At 46.2% G+C, this 3,330-nt stretch overlaps 11 non-coding genes across 11 annotated transcripts in view; all 11 read right to left on the bottom strand.

Annotated features, from left to right (window-relative positions):
- Positions 1–179: 179 nt before the first annotated feature.
- Positions 180–298, bottom strand: LOC139401139 (5S ribosomal RNA). Its single transcript, XR_011632872.1, has one exon. It is a non-coding gene; the product is annotated as a 5S ribosomal RNA (ribosomal RNA).
- A 177-nt stretch (positions 299–475) lies between these two features.
- Positions 476–594, bottom strand: LOC139401159 (5S ribosomal RNA). The gene has a single exon (XR_011632891.1). It is a non-coding gene; the product is annotated as a 5S ribosomal RNA (ribosomal RNA).
- Positions 595–771: 177 nt separating this feature from the next.
- On the bottom strand, positions 772–890 carry LOC139401138 (5S ribosomal RNA). The gene has a single exon (XR_011632871.1). It is a non-coding gene; the product is annotated as a 5S ribosomal RNA (ribosomal RNA).
- Positions 891–1,067: 177 nt separating this feature from the next.
- LOC139401147 (5S ribosomal RNA) lies at positions 1,068–1,186 on the bottom strand. The gene has a single exon (XR_011632880.1). It is a non-coding gene; the product is annotated as a 5S ribosomal RNA (ribosomal RNA).
- Positions 1,187–1,446: 260 nt separating this feature from the next.
- Positions 1,447–1,565, bottom strand: LOC139401137 (5S ribosomal RNA). The gene has a single exon (XR_011632870.1). It is a non-coding gene; the product is annotated as a 5S ribosomal RNA (ribosomal RNA).
- Positions 1,566–1,742: 177 nt separating this feature from the next.
- Positions 1,743–1,861, bottom strand: LOC139401136 (5S ribosomal RNA). Its single transcript, XR_011632869.1, has one exon. It is a non-coding gene; the product is annotated as a 5S ribosomal RNA (ribosomal RNA).
- Positions 1,862–2,038: 177 nt separating this feature from the next.
- LOC139401146 (5S ribosomal RNA) lies at positions 2,039–2,157 on the bottom strand. The gene has a single exon (XR_011632879.1). It is a non-coding gene; the product is annotated as a 5S ribosomal RNA (ribosomal RNA).
- A 177-nt stretch (positions 2,158–2,334) lies between these two features.
- On the bottom strand, positions 2,335–2,453 carry LOC139401158 (5S ribosomal RNA). Its single transcript, XR_011632890.1, has one exon. It is a non-coding gene; the product is annotated as a 5S ribosomal RNA (ribosomal RNA).
- A 177-nt stretch (positions 2,454–2,630) lies between these two features.
- LOC139401145 (5S ribosomal RNA) lies at positions 2,631–2,749 on the bottom strand. The gene has a single exon (XR_011632878.1). It is a non-coding gene; the product is annotated as a 5S ribosomal RNA (ribosomal RNA).
- Positions 2,750–2,926: 177 nt separating this feature from the next.
- LOC139401160 (5S ribosomal RNA) lies at positions 2,927–3,045 on the bottom strand. Its single transcript, XR_011632892.1, has one exon. It is a non-coding gene; the product is annotated as a 5S ribosomal RNA (ribosomal RNA).
- Positions 3,046–3,222: 177 nt separating this feature from the next.
- The window catches only part of LOC139401128 (5S ribosomal RNA), a 119-nt gene continuing 11 nt past the window's right edge, over positions 3,223–3,330 (bottom strand). The window contains exon 1 of the ribosomal RNA XR_011632863.1: positions 3,223–3,330. This exon is cut by the window's right edge and continues 11 nt beyond it. This is a non-coding gene — a ribosomal RNA (5S ribosomal RNA).

The raw sequence follows: 3,330 nt of genomic DNA, 5'->3' as shown, positions 1-3,330 counted from the left end.
GCGAAAGGGAATCTCAAAAAGTGGATGAAATTGCATATACTGTAGCCATAATTTGTAGCAGAGACTGTTGGATGAAATACAAACTAACCTTGCTTACTTATTTCAAAGCGAGGGCACATATTTCAGCCTTGTGGGAAAAAACGGACAAAGAGTTGAAATTCCACAAGGCAGTGACAAAAAGCTTACAGCACCTGGTATTCCCAGGCGGTCTCCCATCCAAGTACTAACCAGGCCCGACCCTGCTTAGCTTCCGAGATCGGACGAGATCAGGCGTACTCAGGCCGGTGTGGCCGTAAGCGAAAGGCAATCTCAAAAAGTGGATGAAATTGCATATACTGTAGCCATAATTTGTGGTACAGATTGTTGGATGAAATACAAACTAAGCTTGCTTACTTATTTCAAAGCGAGGGCACATATTTCAGCCTTGTGGGAAAAAACGGACAAAGAGTTGAAATTCCACAAGGCAGTGACAAAAAGCTTACAGCACCTGGTATTTTCAGGCGGTCTCCCATCCAAGTACTAACCAGGCCCGACCCTGCTTAGCTTCCGAGATCGGACGAGATCAGGCGTGCTCAGGCCGGTGTGGCCGTAAGCGAAAGGGAATCTCAAAAAGTGGATGAAATTGCATATACTGTAGCCATAATTTGTAGCAGAGACTGTTGGATGAAATACAAACTAACCTTGCTTACTTATTTCAAAGCGAGGGCACATATTTCAGCCTTGTGGGAAAAAACGGACAAAGAGTTGAAATTCCACAAGGCAGTGACAAAAAGCTTACAGCACCTGGTATTCCCAGGCGGTCTCCCATCCAAGTACTAACCAGGCCCGACCCTGCTTAGCTTCCGAGATCGGACGAGATCAGGCGTACTCAGGCCGGTGTGGCCGTAAGCGAAAAGCAATCTCAAAAAGTGGATGAAATTGCATATACTGTAGCCATAATTTGTGGTACAGATTGTTGGATGAAATACAAACTAACCTTGCTTACTTATTTCAAAGCGAGGGCACATATTTCAGCCTTGTGGGAAAAAACGGACAAAGAGTTGAAATTCCACAAGGCAGTGACAAAAAGCTTACAGCACCTGGTATTCCCAGGCGGTCTCCCATCCAAGTACTAACCAGGCCCGACCCTGCTTAGCTTCCGAGATCGGACGAGATCAGGCGTGCTCAGGCCGGTGTGGCCGTAAGCGAGAAACTATCTCTTGGTGCACTATGTAAAGTCAAAGTGAGCCTGATTAACAGCTGTTGCATTTTCACCATTTAGATAAGCATCTTTGTGTCACTCAAAAAGTGGAGGAAATTGCATATACTGTAGCCATAATTTGTAGCACAGATTGTTGGATGAAATACAAACTAACCTTGCTTACTTATTTCAAAGCGAGGGCACATATTTCAGCCTTGTGGGAAAAAACGGACAAAGAGTTGAAATTCCACAAGGCAGTGACAAAAAGCTTACAGCACCTGGTATTCCCAGGCGGTCTCCCATCCAAGTACTAACCAGGCCCGACCCTGCTTAGCTTCCGAGATCGGACGAGATCAGGCGTACTCAGGCCGGTGTGGCCGTAAGCGAAAGGGAATCTCAAAAAGTGGATGAAATTGCATATACTGTAGCCATAATTTGTAGCAGAGACTGTTGGATGAAATACAAACTAACCTTGCTTACTTATTTCAAAGCGAGGGCACATATTTCAGCCTTGTGGGAAAAAACGGACAAAGAGTTGAAATTCCACAAGGCAGTGACAAAAAGCTTACAGCACCTGGTATTCCCAGGCGGTCTCCCATCCAAGTACTAACCAGGCCCGACCCTGCTTAGCTTCCGAGATCGGACGAGATCAGGCGTACTCAGGCCGGTGTGGCCGTAAGCGAAAGGCAATCTCAAAAAGTGGATGAAATTGCATATACTGTAGCCATAATTTGTGGTACAGATTGTTGGATGAAATACAAACTAAGCTTGCTTACTTATTTCAAAGCGAGGGCACATATTTCAGCCTTGTGGGAAAAAACGGACAAAGAGTTGAAATTCCACAAGGCAGTGACAAAAAGCTTACAGCACCTGGTATTCCCAGGCGGTCTCCCATCCAAGTACTAACCAGGCCCGACCCTGCTTAGCTTCCGAGATCGGACGAGATCAGGCGTGCTCAGGCCGGTGTGGCCGTAAGCGAAAGGGAATCTCAAAAAGTGGATGAAATTGCATATACTGTAGCCATAATTTGTAGCAGAGACTGTTGGATGAAATACAAACTAACCTTGCTTACTTATTTCAAAGCGAGGGCACATATTTCAGCCTTGTGGGAAAAAACGGACAAAGAGTTGAAATTCCACAAGGCAGTGACAAAAAGCTTACAGCACCTGGTATTCCCAGGCGGTCTCCCATCCAAGTACTAACCAGGCCCGACACTGCTTAGCTTCCGAGATCGGACGAGATCAGGCGTACTCAGGCCGGTGTGGCCGTAAGCGAAAGGCAATCTCAAAAAGTGGATGAAATTGCATATACTGTAGCCATAATTTGTGGTACAGATTGTTGGATGAAATACAAACTAAGCTTGCTTACTTATTTCAAAGCGAGGGCACATATTTCAGCCTTGTGGGAAAAAACGGACAAAGAGTTGAAATTCCACAAGGCAGTGACAAAAAGCTTACAGCACCTGGTATTCCCAGGCGGTCTCCCATCCAAGTACTAACCAGGCCCGACCCTGCTTAGCTTCCGAGATCGGACGAGATCAGGCGTGCTCAGGCCGGTGTGGCCGTAAGCGAAAGGGAATCTCAAAAAGTGGATGAAATTGCATATACTGTAGCCATAATTTGTAGCAGAGACTGTTGGATGAAATACAAACTAACCTTGCTTACTTATTTCAAAGCGAGGGCACATATTTCAGCCTTGTGGGAAAAAACGGACAAAGAGTTGAAATTCCACAAGGCAGTGACAAAAAGCTTACAGCACCTGGCATTCCCAGGCGGTCTCCCATCCAAGTACTAACCAGGCCCGACCCTGCTTAGCTTCCGAGATCGGACGAGATCAGGCGTACTCAGGCCTGTGTGGCCGTAAGCGAAAGGCAATCTCAAAAAGTGGATGAAATTGCATATACTGTAGCCATAATTTGTGGTACAGATTGTTGGATGAAATACAAACTAACCTTGCTTACTTATTTCAAAGCGAGGGCACATATTTCAGCCTTGTGGGAAAAAACGGACAAAGAGTTGAAATTCCACAAGGCAGTGACAAAAAGCTTACAGCACCTGGTATTCCCAGGCGGTCTCCCATCCAAGTACTAACCAGGCCCGACCCTGCTTAGCTTCCGAGATCAGACGAGATCAGGTGTGCTCAGGCCGGTG

This window comes from Oncorhynchus clarkii, unplaced genomic scaffold (genome assembly GCF_045791955.1).
Source record: "Oncorhynchus clarkii lewisi isolate Uvic-CL-2024 unplaced genomic scaffold, UVic_Ocla_1.0 unplaced_contig_2046_pilon_pilon, whole genome shotgun sequence".
In the NCBI taxonomy this organism is placed as follows: domain Eukaryota; kingdom Metazoa; phylum Chordata; class Actinopteri; order Salmoniformes; family Salmonidae; genus Oncorhynchus; species Oncorhynchus clarkii.
The sequence above is the reverse complement of the archived record's forward strand: the minus strand, read 5'-3'. Positions and strand labels throughout refer to the sequence as shown.